A 20,943-nucleotide genomic window follows, 5' to 3' on the forward strand; every position below is an offset into this window, starting at 1 on the left:
TTGCCAAACAAAGACTCAACAAACTTACCTGAGACTCCCTGTCTCTGCCAGTCTGTCCCTGCATATCTGTCCCCAACTCTGCTGTCTGTGTGCCATCTGTTGCCTGCTCTGCCTAATGACATCATTGTGAAACATTTCCATTAGAATTTCATTTCTTTCTTATGAACATTTTATCAACTAGTCTTTGAGATATTAGGCTACTAGGGTTCTTACTATGCGTTTTGGTGTATTGAAAAATACTCTGATGTCCGTCTTTTATTTTTCTGCCATTTTTCTACCTGGCTGGCTACACACACAGTGTGTAGGTTATTTACAGTAGGAGATGGGCTTCTATCATCTTCAATCATTCTATATGGGCTTCGATCTAAAAGGTAGCTAGCAAATGTGAAACGGATTAAAATGACAAGAGTTGACAGCTGTATGAGTTCACCATTTACACAACATATGCTGCAACCTTTTGTCATTTTAATCGTTTGTTTCCAGGGGCGGAAATCGCGGGGGGGACGAGGGGGACACGACCCCCCCATCCTGGGAAAAATATGATTTGTCCCCCCCAATATATCACTGAAACATAACTATGTAATTTAAATAATATTAATAATACGCAATGAAAGCAATTGTGCTGATTATAGATACTTAATAGCGCGTTTTTAAGTTTCAAAAGATTGCGACCCCCCCACCCTTTTCCTCACAATGGTTTGATCCACTGGCAAGGTAACAGAGGGGTCGTATCTACTGTCTGAAAGGCACTCAATGAACGTAACTGACGTGAGGTTAATCCAGTCAATCGCGCACACACACTAGCTGAATATGCAGAGCTAGCGCGCAAATATGAACTATTAAGCTAGCTAGTACCTATTCCATTTATGTGGCCTCGTCAAAGATGGAATCTTTGCTATCGTCAATTTATTCCGAGATCAGCATGCAGATGATGTAAGTTAGTGCTTCAAAGTCCCTGTGATAAGGTTAGCGATAAACTGAAGTCCAAACTGAACAGAACTACACTCTCTTCTACCATTGTCTTAAATATATTTAATGGTCTCGTTGCAAAAGCTAAATTGTCGCAAGGGAACTTTTATTTATTTATTTTATTTAACCCGGGTAGCAAAGATTATAGCAAACACCACTGAAACTGAATTGGTGCTCGCTAGCTTTGCAAATTCAGCTATTGTTGGAAGCCAGCCAATATGAAACAAACTATTAAAATTACAAAAGGTTGCAGCATATGTTGTGTAAATGGTGAACTCATACAGCTGTCAACTCTTGTCATTTTAATCCGTTTCACATTTGCTAGCTACCTTTTAGATCGAAGCCCAAATAGAATGATAAAAGATAAGATGATAGAAGCCCATCTCCTACTGTAAATAGCCTACACACTGTGTGTGTGTGTAGCCAGCCAGGTAGAAAAATGGCAGAAAAATAAAAGACGGACATCAGAGTATTTTTCAGTACACCAAAACGCAAAGTAAGAACCCTAGTAGCCTAATATCTCAAAGACTAGTTGATAAAATGTTCATAAGAAAGAAATGAAATTCTAATGGAAATGTTTCACAATGATGTCATTAGGCAGATTAGGCAACAGATGGCACACAGACAGCAGAGTTGGGGACAGATATGCAGGGACAGATTGGCAGAGACAGGGAGTCTCAGGTAAGTTTGTTGAGTCTTTGTTTGGCAACATTATGAAAGGTTCTCAATTTTTTTTACTTGTAAAATAGGAACATAATTGGAAAATGCCATGGATACCCCCACTCTCAACTTAAACTGGTGACTGAACTAAGATTTGTTAAAGGCAATGGTATTGCTGTTGTGAGTAGTTGTGTAGTTTTGGGTACCGGTCGTTAGGAGTACGGCAAACACCTTATTTCTTTGGTTCCTCAATATACATTTACCATATTACAATGTAGGCTATGTGTTACAGCACTACTTTTGGTGTCCCCCTCAGGAATTGCTCTTGAGAAAATTTCATGTAATTGTCCCCCCCAAAGTTGATATCAGATTTTCGCCCCTGTTTGTTTCATATTGGCTGGCTTCCAACAATAGCTGAATTTGCAAAGTGAGCGAGCACCAATTCAGTTTCAGTGGTGTTTGCTATAATCTTTGCTACCCGGGTTAAATAAAGGTGAAATAAAATAAATAAATAAAAGTTCCCTTGCGACAATTTAGCTTTTGCAACGAGACCATTAAATATATTTAAGACAATGGTAGATGAGAGTGTAGTTCTGTTCAGTTTGGACTTCAGTTTATCGCTAACCTTATCACAGGGACTTTGAAGCACTAACTTACATCATCTGCATGCTGATTCCATCTTTGACGACGCCACATAAATGGAATAGGTACTAGCTAGCTTAATAGTTAATATTTGCACGCTAGCTCTGCATATTCAGCTTGTGTGTGTGCGCGATTGACTGGATGAACCTCACGGCAGTTACGTAGCAAGCTAAGGAACTGGCAGTGGATCAAACCATTGTGAGGCGAAGGGCGGGGGGGGGGTCGCAATCTTTTGAAACTTAAAAACGCGCTATTAAGTGTCTATAATCAACACAATTGCTTTCATTGCGTATTATTAATATTATTTAAATTACATAGTTATGTTTCAGTGATATATTGGGGGGGACAAATCATATTTTTCCCAGGATGGGGGGGGTCGTGTCCCCCCCGTGATTTCCGCCCCTGAGGTTTGGCAAGGTTGTGAGGTTTGTAAATCTCATTAACCGTTGAAGAGCATATAGCACTGGAGGCACATTCCCCACTCCTTTTGCAAAACACAATCATAGAAAACAAACGGTCCTCAATCAGCCTTTTGAATTTCCCTTGAGGCACCAATTCATCCAAATTGAGAGAGCCTTGCATAACCGATAAAGACCAACAACACTAGGCCTATATTGTAAAGGCTAATGTGATTTTAATTGTGTTAGTCTCCTGGTACAAATAACCAGTCCTGTTACATCACTTTACTATTTCTATCTGCTTCAGAATTTCCTTAGAATTCCCTCCCGTGGCTCCGACCACAACGTTTCCCGGTAGAACTAATTCAGGGGGATGTAGGGGTGTGTATGACGCACAGGTCGTGTAGACTATACCGAATAGTAGCGGGATTAAATACTGTAGGCTACTCTTTGCCTAACCATTCGATGATTCGGGACGGGTGTGAGGAGTGGCCGGCCATTTCTGCAGCACAAGATTGGACATTGGGTTCTATAAGGGAAAAGGATTCCTGCCTGCGCGCACCAGATAGTGCATCAGCCACATTGTAAGTTTACACATTTTACGCACGCTTTTTTTGTTGTTGTGCATGCAAACCTAGTCTACATTTAAATAATACAAAAATGTTGTGATTTAACGAATTTGCTCACAATGTCTCAGTGTATATGCCTAATTATCCTTTTGGGGGACATACTTGGAAAAAATAATGCAGGTTTTTATAGACAAACTTTTGAATTCAATGGGTGGTTTTGAGGATGTTATTCTAGGTGCAAAGTTGTTAAGTCCATTTTTTTTAATGTAAAATAATCGTGTAGGCTAATAAAATAAATAGGCTGAAGTGAATTGATCACAAATCCCTCTATTGATGGTGTCCATTGGATAGGCCTACCTGTAGTCGCAGTATGCGATCATTTAAGTTCAGCAAGTGAATAATAGCCTTCTCTGAAATGTTAAACATGTAGGGCTGCAAAGATAATAAAGCTGCCTTGTTGATTATAGTTAGGCTATAGACTGCATGCGCAACTTGCATGCTCAACATGTTTCAAGAGTGTATTGAACAAATTAATTAGGTTCAAAATATTAAGGAAAATGTATCTCTTTGCCGTGGATAAACCGGATCAAAATAAACAGTAGAATGGTATGTGTGTGCGTGTGTGTGTGCTTGAAATTCATTGTAAGAAATTCTTGTCCATTTTCCAAAATAATGTTCTGGGAACATTTGGATAACTTTCTCAAACATTCTGTAACAGTATTTCACAGACACTCCAGACTACTGCAGATCATGCTTATCCTACTACTCACCATTAATCACCATGCTGTAACAGTATTTCACAGACACTCCAGACTACTGCAGATCATGCTTATCCTACTACTCACCATTAATCACCATGCTGTAACAGTATTTCACAGACACTCCAGACTACTGCAGATCATGCTTATCCTACTACTCACCATTAATCACCATGCTGTAACAGTATTTCACAGACACTCCAGACTACTGCAGATCATGCTTATCCTACTACCCACCATTAATCACCATGCTGTACAGGTGCATAATAGACCATTCCCCTGTTAGGTTAGATTACTTGTTAGATATTACTGCATGGTCGGAACTAGAAGCACACGCATTTCACTACACTTGCATTAACACCTGCTAACCATGTGTATGTGATAAATACATTTGATTTGATTTTGTTGAAGTACTTTTGTTCACTAATGAAGTTTGTCAATTACATTTTACATTTTAGTCATTTAGCAGACGCTCTTATCAAGAGCAACTTACAGTAGTGAATGCATACATTTCATTTCATGCATTTAAAAAAAATGTATTTATTTTTTGTACTGGCCCCCCATGGGAATTGAACCCACAACCCTGGCATTGCACACACCATGCTGGCATTGCAAACACCATGCTCTACTAACTGAGCCACAATGGATGATGCCTTATGACGCTGGGATGTTAGTACCTTATGACGCTGGGGTGTTAGTACCTTATGATGCTGGGATGTTAGTACCTATGATGCTGGGATGTTAGTACCTATGATGCTGGGATGTTAGTACCTTATGATGCTGGGGTGTTAGTACCTTATGATGCTGGGACGTTAGTACCTTATGATGCTGGGATGTTAGTACCGTATGATGCTGGGGTGTTAGTACCTTATGATGCTGGGATGTTAGTACCTTATGATGCTGGGATGTTAGCACCTTATGATGCTGGGATGTTAGTACCTTATGATGCTGGGATGTTAGCACCTTATGATGCTGTTAGCACCTTATGATGCTGGGATGTTAGCACCTTATGATACCGGGATGTTAGTACCTAAAAAATAAAATAAAAAAAATGTACCTTATGATGCTCTGGTGTTAGCACCTTATGATGCTGGGGTGTTAGCACCTTATGATGCTGGGGTGTTAGCACCTTATGATGCTGGGGTGTTAGCACCTTATGATGCTGGGATGTTAGCACTTTATGATGCTGGGATGTTAGCACCTTATGGTGCTGGGCTGTTAGCACCTTATGATGCTGGAATGTTAGCACATTATGATGCTGGGATGTTAGCACCTTGTTTTCTAACAGTGTATATCTAAAACCTCAAAGGGTTCATCGGCTGTCCCCATAGAATAAATCTATTTGAAGAACCCTTTTTGGTTCCAGGTAAAAACTATTGCAGCCAACACTTTTGGGTTCCTTGTAGAACCTTTTCGACATAGGGTTAATTTGGGAACCCCTTTTTTATAAGATGGTACAGTGTGATTGTTCTTTGGCCCAGATGAATGTCCACACATTTGATTCTGGATTTTAGATGAGCCCCCCCCCCAATGCTTAATGAATAAAGGCAGCCAGCACTCACAAAGATGTGTCACAACTCCCACCGAAGGTGGCGCCCCCTCCTGCTCGTGTGGCGATGGGTGGTCGTCGTCACCGGCCTACTAGCTGCCACTGATTCCTTTTTTGTTTTCCCCCTTTCTGTTATTGTTTGCGCCTGTCCGTAGTTTGGTTATTTAGCGGGGCTATATGAGCTAGCTGGCCCGCCTGCTCTTTGTGCGGGATTGTTTCCTCTGTGTGTTGCTTGGGTAAGCGCTGTCTGTATTTTGCGCTAGTGCATCGTGTTGCGCTCACTGTATTTTGTCCCCTGTGTTTGGGGCACTTTCATTTTGTGTGCGCTAAGTTCGCATGTTGGGTTGGCAGGTGTTTTGCTTTTCGAGCATTAAAAGCTATAACCCTTCTCGCTGCTTCCTGCGTCTGTTTCCTCCTCCACTACGCCCGAGCCTTACAAGATGGTACATTATTTTGTTTTACTCCATAAGATTTTAGTTTGACTTTCCAGGAAACCCTGAATCAAGGATTGAGGTTGAGCAGGTACAATGTTTGTGATGCTGGTTGTAAACTCAAGACGCGATGTTGAGTCTTCATCTGACCAGATAAACACAGTCAAGCACAGTTTATGGGTGCTTCACATCCCTATCCACAGATCACACAAACGCTCATGCACACACACACACACACACACACACACACACACACACACACACACACACACACACACACACACACACACACACACACACACACACACACACACACACACACACACACACACACACACACACACACACCACAATGCAGAGTGAACACATCCATCAGCAGGTCCAACCCAGAGACAAGACTATCTAGTGACTGTTTATGGTTTCCTGTTTATATCGCTGTTGGGGGAAATCGTTTTTTCATGTTCAGGAAATTGTTCCAGGTGTGTTTACAGGTTTTGTCACGCTGTCACGCCCTGACCTGAGAGAGACAGTTTATTTCTCTATTTTGTTAGGTCAGGGTGTGGGGTGGGCATTCTATGTGATGTATTTCTTTGTTTTGAGCCACGTATGGTTCCTAATCAGAGGCAGCTGTCTATCGTTGTCTCTGATTAGGAACCATACTTAGGCAGCCTCTTCCCACCTGTGTTTTGGTGGGTAGTTGTCTTCTGTTTAGTTTTCTGTACCTGACAGAACTGTGTGCTTTCGTTTTCTCTTTGTTATTTTTTCATGAGTGTTCTGAGTTAAATAAATATTCATCTAGAGCAATCAACACGCTGCGCTTTGGTCCCCTCTCTACGACAGCCGTTACAGAACTACCCACCACAACTGGATCAAGCAGCGTGCCTGGGAGGAGATGGATTCCTGGTCTCTGGAGGAGTTGCAAGAGAGGATAGACTGGACTTGGGGGCAAGTATTGGAGAGATACAGAAGCCTGCCGGGGAAGCACCAGAGGCAGCCCCCAATTTTTTTTTTGGGGGGCACACAGGGAGATTGGCGGAGTCAGGGTTGAGACCTGAGCCAACTCACCGTGCTTATGTTGGTGAACATGTGCCTGCTTCTCGCACTCTCCCTCCAGTGCGCCTCCACAGCCCAGTATGTCCTGTGCCTGCTCCTCACACTCTCCCTCCAGTGCGCCTCCACAGCCCAGTACGTCCTGTGCCTGCTCCTCGCACTCTCCCTCCAGTGAGTCTATTCAGCCTGGTATGCCCTGTGCCTGCTCCACGTACCAGGCTGTCAGTACGTCTCCTCAGTCCGGTGAGACCAGTTCCAGCTCCATGAAAGAAGCCTCCAGTGATAATCCATGGTCCGAAGCCTCCAGTGATGATCCATGGCCCGGAGCCTGTAGGGATGATCCATGGCACGAAGTCTCCAGTGATAATCCATGGCCCGAAGCCTCCAGTGATAATCCATGGCCCGGAGCCTGTAGGGATGATCCATGGCCCGGAGCCTGTAGAGATGATCCATGGCACGAAGCCTCCAGTGATAATCCATGGCCCGGAGCCTCCAGTGATGATCCATGGCACAAAGCCTCCAGTGATGATCCATGGCGCGGAACCTGTAGTGATGATCCATGGCACGGAGCCTGCAGCGACACTCTCCAGTCCGGAGCCTCCAGCGACACTCTCCAGTCCGGAGCCTCCAGCGACACTCTCCAGTCCGGAGCCTCCAGCGACGCTCTCCAGTCCGGAGCCTCCAGCGACGCTCTCCAGTCCGGAGCCTCCAGCGACGCTCTCCAGTCCGGAGCCTCCAGCGACGCTCCCCAGTCCGGAACCTCCAGCGACGCTCCCCAGTCCGGAACCTCCTGAGGCGGCCTGCAGCCCGGAACCTCCTGAGGCGGCCGGCAGCCCAGAGTCTTCAGCGGCGGTCGGCAGTTCAGAGCCTCCGGCGATGATCCACGGTCTGGTTCCTCCGGCGACACAGAAGCAGGGGGATCAGCGGGCGGAGTGAGGGCTACGCCCCGAACCAGAGCCGCCGCCAAGAATAGATGCCCACCCGGACCCTCCCCTATAGGTAGGTTCAGGTTTGCGGCCAAGAGTCTGCACCTTTGGGGGGGGGGTACTGTCACGCCCTGACCTGAGAGAGACGGTTTAATTCTCTATTTTGTTAGGTCAGGGTGTGGGGTGGGCATTCTATGTTTTGTATTTCGTTGTTTTGGGCTGAGTGTGGTTCCTAATCAGAGGCAGCTGTCTATCGTTGTCTCTGATTAGGAACCATACTTAGGCAGCCTTTTCCCACCAGTGTTTTGGTGGGTAGTTGTCTTCTGTTTAGTTTTCTGTACCTGACAGAACTGTGTGCTTTCGTTTTGTCTTTGTTATTTTTTCTTTAGTGTTCTGAGTTCAAATAAATATTCATCATGAGCAATCAACACGCAGCGCTTAGGTCCCCTCTCTACGACAGCCGTTACACACGCCTTCTTTGACACCACATGAAGGCCTCCTCATCAAAACACTGGCACCCTCATAGATATCATCCTAACAAACTTGCCCTCTAAATACACCTCTGCTGTTTTCAACCAAGATCTCAGCGATCACTGCCTTATTGCCTGCATCCGTAATGGGTCAGCGGTCAAACAACCTCCACTCATCACTGTCAAACGCTCCCTGAAACATTTCAGCGAGCAAGCCTTTCTAATCGACCTGGCCCTGGTATCCTGGAAGGATATTGACCTCATCCCGTCAGTAGAGGATGCCTGGTTCTTTTTTTTAAATGCCTTCCTCACCGTCTTAAATAAGCATGCCCCATTCAAGAAATTTAGAACCAGGAACAGATATAGCCCTTGGTTCTCCCCAGACCTGACTGCCCTTAACCAACACAAAAACATCCTGTGGCATTCTGCATTAGCATCGAACAGCCCCCCGTGATATGCAACTTTTCAGGGAAGTTAGAAACCGATATACACAGGCAGTTAGAAAAGCCAAGGCTAGCTTTTTCAAGCAGAAATTTGCTTCCTGTAACACAAATTCAAAAAAGTTCTGGGACATTGTAAAGTCCATGGAGAATAAGAACACCTCCTCCCAACTGCCCACTGCACTGAGGATAGGAAACTCTGTCACCACCGATAAACCCACTGTAATTGAGAATTTCAATAAGCATTTTTCTACGGCTAGACATGCTTTCCACCTGGCTACCCCTACTGCAGTCAACAGCACTGCAACCCCCCACAGCTACTCACCCAAGCCTTCCCCATTTCTCCTTCTCCCAAATCCATTCAGCTGATGTTCTGAAAGAGCTGCAAAATCTGGACCCCTACAAATCAGCCGGGATAGACAATCTGGACCCTTTCTTTCTAAAATTATCTGCCGAAATTATTGCAACCCCTATCTTTAGCCTGTTCAACCTCTCTTTCGTGTCGTCTGAGATTCCCATAGATTGGAAAGCAGCTGCTGTCATCCCCCTCTTCAAAGGAGGGGACACTCTTGACCCAAATTGCTACAGACCTATATCCATCCTACCCTGCCTTTCTAAGGTCTTCGAAAGCCAAGTCAACAAACAGATTACCGACCATTTCGAATCCCACCGCACCTTCTTCGCTATGCAATCTGGTTCCAGAGCTGGTCATGGGTGCACCTCAGCCACGCTCAAGGTCCTAAACGATATCGTAACTGCCATCGATAAGAAACAATACTGTGCTGCCGTATTCATTGACCTGGCCAAAGCTTTCAACTCTGTCAATCACCACATCCTCATCGGCAGACTCTATAGCATTGGTTTCTCAAATGATTGCATCGCCTGGTTCACCAACTACTTCTCTGATAGAGTTCAGTGTGTCAAATCGGAGGGCCTGTTGTCCGGACCTCTGGCAGTCTCTATGGGGGTGCCACAGGGTTCAATTCTTGGGCCAACTCTTTTCTCTGTTTACATCAATGATGTCGCTCTTGCTGCTGGTGAGTCTCTGATCCACCTCTACGCAGACGACACCATTCTGTATACCTCTGGCCCTTCTTTGGACACTGTGTTAACTACCCTCCAGGCGAGCTTCAATGCCCTACAACTCTCCTTCCGTGGCCTCCAACTGCTCCTAAATACAAGTAAAACTAAATGCATGCTCTTCAACCGATCGCTGCCTGCACCTGCCCGCCTGTCCAGCATCACTACTCTGGACGGTTCTGACTTAGAATATGTGGACAACTACAAATACCTAGGTGTCTGGTTAGACTGTAAACTCTCCTTCCAGACTCACATCAAACATCTCCAATCCAAAGTTAAATCTAGAATTGGCTTCCTATTTCGCAACAAAGCATCCTTCACTCATGCTGCCAAACATACCCTCGTAAAACTGACCATCCTACCGATCCTCGACTTCGGCGATGTCATTTACAAAATAGCCTCCAATACCCAACTCAACAAACTGGATGCAGTCTATCACAGTGCCATCCGTTTTGTCACCAAAGCCCCATATACTACCCACCACTGCGACCTGTACGCTCTCGTTGGCTGGCTTTCGCTTCATAATCGTCGCCAAACCCACTGGCTCCAGGTCATCTACAAGACCCTGCTAGGTAAAGTCCCCCCTTATCTCCGCTCACTGGTCACCATAGCAGCACCCACTTGTAGCACGCGTTCCAGCAGGTATATCTCTCTCGTCACCCCCAAAGCCAATTCCTCCTTTGGCCGTCTCTCCTTCCAGTTCTCTGCTGCCAATGACTGGAACAAACTACAAAAATCTCTGAAACTGGAAACACTTATCTCCCTCACTAGCTTTAAGCACCAGCTGTCAGAGTAGCTCGCAGATCACTGCACCTGTACATAGCCCATCTATAATTTAGCCCAAACAACTACCCCTTCCCCTACTGTATTTATGTATTTATTTATTTTGCACCTTTGCACCCCATTATTTATTTCTACTTTGCACTTCTGTCTACTACAAATCAACCATTCCAGTGTTTTACTTGCTATATTGTATTTACTTTGCCACCATGGCCTTTTTTGCCTTTACCTCCCTTATCTCACCTCATTTGCTCACATTGTATATAGACTTATTTTTCTACTGTATTATTGACTGTATGTTTGTTTACTCCATGTGTAACTCTGTGTTGTTGTATGTTGTCGAACTGCTTTGCTTTATCTTGGCCAGGTCGCAATTGTAAATGAGAACTTGTTCTCAACTTGCCTACCTGGTTAAATAAAGGTGAAATAAAATAAATAAAAAAATCCATTATTTATAACCCACACAATAAGTCACATTTACTTTTGCTGTAGGATTCTTTCCTGTTGTGAGAAACTGGTCAAATGAAGATCCTGCATCTGTAACCATTATTCTGCCCTGCCCTCCACTTCTCTTTCCAAATAACCTTTTCATTTAGATAGGATACTTTTGTTAAGACCAAAGTTTGGATACTTTCTCACTATATCGTTCAGTGTTGCTCTATTTCCTTTCAGGATAAACACAGTGTTCTCTTCTTGTTGTGTCAGTCTTTATCACAATGCCCATGGATGTGCAACCTTCATTTGTTGCGGAATTTCATAATGGGGAATTTCCGCGTAATACACAAGACAGAGCCAATTAATGGGAAAGTGGCCTTTCAGACCATTTAGGGCAATGTCTAATTGTTTCACTCCCAGGCTCAGACTTGATCTTGCCAAAGCCACGTATTTTCATATACTTCTGTCAAAAGTTTGCAACACAAACAATACCATTTTTTGTCTTCAATGACATGCAAACCACAACAGCCACATCAATATGTGCCCTGACTTAATTTCTCAGATGTACTGGATCATATCACAGCCAAATCAGAGAAGTGTGCTAAGTTTGAAGCCAATAACAGCCGAGCAATAACATCTAATCAGTGCTACTCCAACTGCTTATGGTTCAAGTAGCCTTAAATATTGTTATAGTTAAGCAATCTGGTACAATGTGATCATCACAATACAAATTCAGTGTAGTGTTCTGTTCTATTGATGATCAAGGTCACACAGTACAATGTTATTAATACTGTATAATTACTGTGGTTGTTACTGTACAGCATGGCAACACTATTTTAGCCAACACTACATTACATAAATCTGCAACATTGGTTTTGTAATGGCTGTCATCTGAAGTTGAAGGAGTAGACCAAAGCGCAGCGTGGTAAGTGTTCATATTTTATTTACTATGAAACACACGAACAAAAGAAACGAAAAGCCAAACAGTTCACTCAGGTACAGAATCACTAAACAGTAAACAACTACCCACAAACACAGGTGGGAAAAGGCTGCCTAAGTATGATTCCCAATCAGAGACAACGATAGACAGCTTCCTCTGATTAGGAACCATACTCCGCCAAAACAAAGAAATACATCACATAGAATGCCCACCCCACACCCTGACCTAACAACCCCCCCCCAAAGGTGCGGACTCCCGGCCGCAAACCTGAACCTATAGGGCAGGGTCCGGGTGGGCATCTACCCATGGTGGCGGCTCCGGTTCGGGGCGTAGCCCCCACTCTGCCCGCTGATCCCTCTGCTTTTATGTCACCGGACCCTGGATCGTCACCGAAGGGACCGGACCGTGGATCATCGCCGGAGGCTCTGAACTGGGAACCCCCGCTGGAGGTTCTGGACTGCCAACCGCCTCTGAAGACTCCGGACTGCCGACCGCCTCTGAAGACTCCGGACTGCCGACCGCCTCTGAAGACTCCGGACTGCCGACCGCCTCTGAAGACTCCGGACTGCCGACCACCTCTGAAGACTCCGGACCGCCGATATACTCCTAATCTCCTCATAAGACCAGGATGCCATTACCTCCTGGGTACACTGCTTGGTCCTGTGTTGGTGGGTAGTTCTGTAATGGTTGTCGTCTGAAGTTGAAGGAGTAGACCAAAGTGCAGCGTGGTAAGTGTTCATATTTTATTTACTATGAAACACACAAACAAAAGAAACGAAAAGCCAAACAGTTCCCTCAGGTACAGAATCACTAAACAGTAAACAACTACCCACAAACACAGGTGGGAAAAGGCTGCCTAAGTATGATTCCCAATCAGAGACAACGATAGACAGCTGCCTCTGATTAGGAACCATACTCGGCAAAAACAAAGAAATACATTACATAGAATGCCCACCCCACACCCTGACCTAACAAAATAGAGAAATAAAACGTCTCTCTAAGGTCAGGGCGTGACAGGTTTGCTGAAACCTCAGCCACTGATAGATGTCAACTGCATCAAAAATTCAAACTCACTCACCAACATTCTGAATAACAGTAAGACTGCAGCAACCACTGCTGCCAAGGTGATCTAACTCAGCTACATGACAAATAGGAATCTATAAGAACGTTTTTTTTTAAACAGCAACAGTTCCACAGGCTTCTGAATTTTCAACATGATTGAAATTAGCTGTGATAGTGGTTTTCTGGAAAAGCTGCTGCCACTCTCCCTGTAAAAAGCCTTTTGAGAAACACTCTGGCTGTGTAAACAAACTGACTGTGTTTACACAGCTACCCGAAGAACACAATTCAGAATTTTTTTCATATCCAATCTTTTTTTTCTGAGTGTCCAGACTCAGTGTCCAGACATTTTACCCATATCAGATTTGTTCACACAGATGTTCGCACAGATGTAGCCTCTGAAGTAGATGGCCGGGTGGGGTTTATGTGGAGCCAGAGAAAACAGGGGTTCAAAGTGTAGAACCCAGTTCCTACATTTGAATATAAAAATTGATTTTATCAAACACAACTATGCTGCATTTTATCTCTGGGACCCTCAGGATGACAAATCAGAGCAAGATTACTGAATGTAAGTAAATTATTTACATTCAGAGGTGAATGTATCAAACCAGTTGCCGTGGTACGTTTTTTGTTGTTGTGCACTCTCCTCAAACAATAGCATGGTATTTTTTCACTGTAATAGCTACTGTAAATTGTACAGTGCAGTTAGATTAACAAGAATTTAAGCTTTCTGCCCATGTAAGACATGTCTATGTCCTGGAAAGTTTGCTGTTACTTACAACTGTCATGCTAATCACATTAGCGCATGTTAGTTCAACCGTCCCAGTATAGGGACACCGATCATGTAGAGGTTAAAATGTTGGGGTGGTTGCCATGGTAATGGCAGGTCATGTGCAAAAAAGGAACACTTCAGAGCAAATCAATTATGATTTGAGCATCTAGACTGAGGTCACATATGTAGCATCAGAATTGTATCAGGATTGAGATCCACATATGGTGGTGGTATACAGTAAATCATAAGTCAAAAGATCAGATTCCATGTGTTTTTTGTTGTTGCTGTTTACACATTAGGGACAAGATCAGATAGGTATTAGATATGGAAATAATTGGCAAACGATCTGAATTGGGCTGCCTGTGTAAACACAGCCCCTGTGGTCCACAGCCAGACTAGCATAACCTGTAGTTCTGTACATTGAACAGCCAAGTTCCTTTGTTTACACCTCTTAAAGCCTCAACGTCTGTGTATAAAACACAGCCGGCACCAGCTGTAAATCGAAAGTGAAAAGAAGTCAATGTTAGGCTTCTCTATTGAGAGAAAGAGGAGGGGAAGAAGGCCATTGCATTGGTTATCCCATAGGTCTAGGACGTCTTGTCAGCAGAGCCAACAACAGCATACAGCTGTGGTGAAGAGCTCTGAAATAGGATCTATTCACGTCTTTGGGCTTTATGATGATGATGATGTGTATGTTTAATGGAACAGTCATGCAGCTAAAGCAGTTAATAACTGATGCCTACCAGAACCCCACAGTCATCAGTTCAACAGTCAACATGGATTGATAGGTAACAAACATAAATTCAGCTTGAAATAAACCAGCCACCAAAACACTATTGTTGATTTATATGTTACATTAAAGAGTCAGTCTTGGATAATTGTACTGGACCGTTCTGACCATAGACAATCTTGACCTTGACTCATCATGAAGAGGTAAACAAAATGTTTGTGGTGTAATCATTGTCCTGTAGAAAGCTTTAAAGTACTCCATAATTTAACAGATGCCTTGTGCCTGAATGTTCACGGTCAATCTGTGGCTACAGTTTGAGTGGAATAGATGATTTGCCATTGAAAACAATGGGGCCCGACTCTTTTAGACCTCACTCTGTTGAGCGGAAAGGAACTGCTTTGAACGCTGCCTAAATAAACCGAGGTAGAGAACAGAGCGTGAAGGAAATGTGCATGAGATCTGTTAGACCCAGATGTAAGTATATTCAGTGGACTCTGACCTGAACAAATGAGATGTCAAGACTGCCCTTTCAATCACTGTCATTTAAGTGCGATTCTTGTTTGAAATGGGGGTCTGCAAATCACGATTACCTCCAGATGCATCCAGTTAGAATGGACCCCCGTTTCCTGAATTTCTCAACTCATTGGGATCGTGCCTCAACAAGCATTGGTATAAGACTCTTAAACAACCAGACACATACAGTACACATTAACCAGGCACACACACACAGACACACACTCTCTCTTGATACAGTCAGTTTTAATCGCTGAGTTGATTATTGTTGCGCATTCTGACTGAAAAACTGTACAGTATGTTCTAGCCAGTTCCCATACCCTTTCTCTGGAATAAGTCTGACTGGACCCAGGCACATCAAGCATTGTTTTTTTAAAGGGAAACCTGTCAGAATTGTATTTTTATTTTAGCTGGCTTGCAAGATAGGACGGCATATTTGGAATCCATTTGGGAATGGTGGTCGAATCTACAGATAATCCATAGATGAAGTATTTTCAAAAGGGCCTTTGTCCTAAATACGTTTATTGGCTGTTTTACATTAGCGTAATCCTGTCCTAAATACATTTATAGGCTGTTTTACATTAACTGAATTACTGTCATAAAGACATTTATAGGATGTTTTACATTAACTGAAATCTGTCCTAGAGACATTTATAGGCTGTTTTACAGTTGCTGAATACTGTCCTAAACACATTAATGGGCTGTTTTACATTAGCTGAATCCTGTCCTAAAGACATTTATAGGCTGTTTTACATGAACTGAATCCTGTCCTAAAGACATTTATAGGCTGTTTTACATTAACTGAATCCTGTCCTAAAGACATTTATAGGCTGTTTTACATTAGCTGAATCCTCTCCTAAACACATTAATGGGCTGTTTTACATTAGCTGAATCCTGTCCTAAAGACATTTATAGGCTGTTTTACATTAGCTGAATCCTCTCCTAAACACATTAATGGGCTGTTTTACATTAGCTGAATCCTGTCCTAAAGACATTTATAGGCTGTTTTACATTAGCTGAATCTTGTCCTAAAACATATTTATACGCTGTGTTGTGCATTAGGTGAATCCTGTTCGGGAGTGAAAGAAACGAGGAAGAAGAATTCAGATAAGCAGCCCTCTTCGACATGCCCTTTGTCTAGAATGTGGTGCACACATACCATACTGCCAGGCTGGAAGTTAACACTTCTGTTCCCTTAACATCAAAATAGATGGCACTGGCAATGTCTCAAATGGACACAAATGTCCTAAAAGTGTGATAGAGGACCAGTGTGTGTGTGTGCACTTAGAAAAAAGGCTTTCAAAAGGGTTCTTCGGATGTCCCCACCCTTTTTGGTTCTATGTAGAAACCTTTTTGGTTTTAGGTAGAACCCTTTTTCCATGTAGCACCCTCTGTGGAAAGGATTCTTCATGGAACCCAAAAGGTTTCTACCTGGAACCAAAAAGGGTTCTTTAAAGAGTTCTCCTACACAGTACATTTATCTGAGTAAATATCACTCAAATTGAAAACAATTATACTCTACAAAAGATATAATTTGGTCCCAGTCTAAATAAAGTAAAAATTACTCTTGTTGCAGAGTTATTTCTACTCTATTCAGTGTTTATATTTAACTCCACAAACTGTAATGTTCTCTATTTAGAGTTACGTGGAAACAACTCAACTGCCAATTCACTCAATATAGCATTAAATATTATCAGTCAAGAGTAGCATTTGTACAACTAAACTTAACGTCAATAAATCAGAAGTCAGTATTTAACAAAGCACTTTATTCTTAAATGTAAGACATTTGCAATACGTACAGTTGATGTCGGAAGTTTACATACACTTAGGTTGGAGTCATTAAAACTAGTTTTTCAACCACTCCACAAATTTCTTGTTAACAAACTATAGTTTTGGCAAGTCGGTTAGGACATCTACCTTGTGCAAGTCATTTTTCCAACAATTGTTTACAGACAGATTATTTCACTTATAATTCACTGTATCACAATTCCAGTGGGCCAGAAGTTTACATACACTAAGTTGACTGTGCCTTTAAACAGCTTGGAAAAATTCCAGAAAATTATGTCATGGCTTTAGAAGCTTCGGATAGGCTAATTTACATAATTTGAGTCAATTGGAGGTGTACCTGTGGATGTATTTCAAGGCCTACCTTCAAACTCAGTGCGTCTTTGCTTGACATCATGGGAAAATCAAAAGAAATCAGCCAAGACCTCAGAAAAAAATGTGTAGACCTCCACAAGTCTGGATCATCCTTGGAAGCAATTTCCTAATAACTGAAGGTACCACGTTCATCTGTACAAACAATAGTACGCAAGTATGAACATCATGGGACCATGCAGCCGTCATACCGCTTAGGAAGGAGACGCGTTCTGTCTCCTAGAGATGAACGTACTTTGGTGCGAAAAGTGCAAATCAATCCCAGAACAACAGCAAAGGACGTTGTGAAGATTCTGGAGGAAAAAGGTACAAAGGTATTTATATCCACAATAAAACGAGTCCTATATCGACATAACCTGAAAGACTGCTCAGCAAGGAAGAAGCCACTGCTCAAAAACCGCAATAAAAAAGCCGGACTACGGTTTGCATCTGCACATGGGGACAAAGATCGTACTTTTTTGGAGAAATGCCCTCTGATCTGATGAAATAAAAATAGAACTGTTTGGCCATAATGACCATTGTTATGTTTGGAGGAAAAAGGGGGAGGCTTGGAGCCGAAGAACAACATCCCAACTGTGAGGCACAGGGGTGGCAGCATCATGTTGTGGGGGTGCTTTGCTGCAGGAGGGACTGGTGCACTTCACAAAATATATGGCATCATGAAGATGGAAAACTATGTGGATATATTGAAGCAACATCTCAAGACATCAGTCAGGAAGATAAAGCTTGGTCGCAAATGGGTCTTCCAAATGGACAATGACCCCAAGCATACTTCCAAAGTTGTGGAAAATGGCTTAAGGACAACAAAGTCAAGGTCTTGGAGTGGCCATCACAAAGCCCTGACCTCAATCCTATAGAACATTTGTGGGCAAAACTGAAAAAGCATGTGCGAGCAAGGAGGCCTACAAACCTGACTCAGTTATACCAGCTCTGTCAGGAGGAATGGGCCAAAATTCACCCAAGTTATTGTGGGAAGCTTGTGGAAGGCTATCTGAAACATTTGACCCAAGTTAAACAATTTAAAGGCAATGCTACCAAATACTAATTGAGTGTATGTAAACTTCTGACCCACTGGGAATGTGATGAAAGAAATAAAAGCTGAAATAAATCATTCTCTCTGCTATTATTCTGACATTTCACATTTTTTAAATAAAGTGGTGATCCTAACTGACCTAACACAGGGAATTTTTACTAGGATTAAATGTCACAAATTGTGAAAAACTGAGTTTAAATGTATTTGGCTAAGGTGTATGTAAATTTCCGACTTCAACTGTACATCAAAATACTGATGATAATAACATTTTGTACTGAAATGAAATGTTGGCCTCTGTTCACTTTAATACATGTACATAATACAGCTCAATATTGCAATTCAATACATCTAACAATGACATGGAGTATTTTGTGAAACTGACATCTCACATATCAAAAACACTGATGATAAAATAAAATTGGGGCCTCTGTAAAATATTTTGGCATCCTTTAAAAGTAAATTAAAAAAACAATATTGTAATACAATATATCTTGGTTTTAAAGAGCTTACTGTGCAGTTTTTAGAGTCACAGGAAACAGTATAGGACAATAAACAAACTTGAATCATCACAACTGTATGACATCTATATTTCAAATGCTTTGTGACAGAAAAGCTCTCTAACATCCACTACATAAGGTCCCTCTGTTGTACACCCAACTCTATATGCATTAAAATGCTCATCAAGACATCTTGTTTGTAGGGCAAAAGTATCCAACAGTAACCTCTCATCTTTAACAACAACATGGTGGATTTTCTGAAAACTGGCATCTCACAATGGACTTTAAGACAAACAACTAAAACTGAACGATACATATTGCCATGGTTTTTGGCCCATTTAACATTTAAAACCGAGGTGTCAATAAGTGCCTGAAGAGTCTCAGCCGTCCTGGTCCCTTTGCAGAAAAACAGCCACAAAGCATGATGTTTCCACCCCCATGCTTCACAGTAGGTATGGTGTTCTTTGGATGCAACTCAGCATTCTTTGTCCTCCAAACACGACGAGTTGAGTTTTTACCAAAAAGTTCTATTTTGGTTTCATCTGACCATATGACATTCTCCCAATCCTCTTCTGGATCATCCAAATGCTCTCTAGCAAACTTCAGATGGGCCTGGACATGTACTAGCTTAAGCAGGGGGACACGTCTGGCACTGCAGGATTTGAGTCCCTGGCGGCGTAGTGTGTTACTGATGGTAGGCTTTGTTACTTTGGTCCCAGCTCTCTGCAGGTCATTCACTAGGTCCCCCCGTGTGGTTCTGGGATTTTTGCTCACCGTTCTTGTGATAATTTTGACCCCTCGGGGTGAGATCTTTCGTGGAGCCCCAGATCGAGGGAGATTATCAGTGGTCTTGTATGTCTTCCATTTCCTAATAATTGCTCCCACAGTTGATTTCTTCAAACCAAGCTGCTTACCTATTGCAGATTCAGTCTTCCCAGCCTGGTGCAGGTCTACAATTTTGTTTCTGGTGTCCTTTGACAGCTCTTTGGTCTTGGCCATAGTGGAGTTTGGAGTGTGACTGTTTGAGGTTGTGGACAGGTGTCTTTTATACTGATAACAAGTTCAAACAGGTGCCATTAATACAGGTAACGAGTGGAGGACAGAGGAGCCTCTTAAAGAAGAAGTTACAGGTCTGTGAGACCCAGAAATCTTGCTTGTTTGTAGGTGACCAAATACTTATTTTCCACCATAATTTGCAAATAAATTCATTAAAAATCCTACAATGTGATTTTCTGGATTTTTTTTCTCATTTTGTCTGTCATAGCTGACGTGTACCTATGATGAAAATTACAGGCCTCTCTCATCTTTTTAAGTGGGAGAACTTGCACAATTGGTGGCTGACTAAATACTTTTTTCCCCCACTGTATATGGATGTTAAATTTTACTTTATGGGTTGGTTATGTAGGCTTCTTCTAACCCATCTCTTTCTACTACATATAATAATACGATTCAATTATATTTTTACATTAAAAGTCTATCAGAATTCCAGTCATTCCAATAAATGTTATGCCCCTTGATCTTCAAGAATAGGACTTGGAAATATGGAAGTATAGATTAGCCAAATTGTTTTATCTGAGCATGACCCCAAAATGAAGGACTTATTAGACAGCCCTACTCTGTTGTTTATTATTTTGTTGTCATGGAGGACTGATTGGGCTCATTGATTTGAGTTGAAAGATAAATTCTTCGCTCATGGAATTGCATGCTTTGAGCACTACTGAAAAGTGCAATTTACATGGGAAAAATGAATGCCATATGCTGCATTTGCTATAGGCCTATTGTTTACCTTTTTGTTGGTGACACTTGGATATCTTGATAATATGCAGATGTTTAAATGGCAAATCCACAGATGAAACAATAATAAAACGGTTGCCCCGCCTCTGTATTGGTAAAAAGCTAAGGGATGGTCCTGGAGAATATTTTAAATAAAAAATAAATAAAAATGTATTTCACCTTTATTTAACCAGGTAGGCAAGTTGAGAACAAGTTCTCATTTACAATTGCGACCTGGCCAAGATAAAGCAAAGCAGTTCGACACATACAACAACACTGGTACAGCCTCAGCGTTCACAGTAAAACAGTCAA

General features: G+C 42.5%; 1 protein-coding gene across 3 annotated transcripts in view; it reads left to right on the forward strand.

Moving 5' to 3' along the window:
* Window positions 1-2,960: 2,960 nt before the first annotated feature.
* The window catches only part of LOC106585544 (collagen alpha-6(VI) chain), a 50,125-nt gene continuing 32,142 nt past the window's right edge, over window positions 2,961-20,943 (forward strand). For 2 of the 3 annotated variants that reach the window (XM_045719048.1, XM_045719049.1), the window contains exon 1: window positions 2,971-3,253. The gene's annotated coding sequence lies outside the window, so the exon portion shown is untranslated. Of the gene's footprint in view, window positions 3,254-20,943 lie in introns of all 3 variants that reach the window. The other variant, XM_045719050.1, reaches the window with a different exon arrangement.

The sequence above is a fragment of the Salmo salar genome, chromosome ssa05 (genome assembly GCF_905237065.1).
Source record: "Salmo salar chromosome ssa05, Ssal_v3.1, whole genome shotgun sequence".
Classification (NCBI taxonomy): Eukaryota; Metazoa; Chordata; class Actinopteri; order Salmoniformes; family Salmonidae; genus Salmo; species Salmo salar.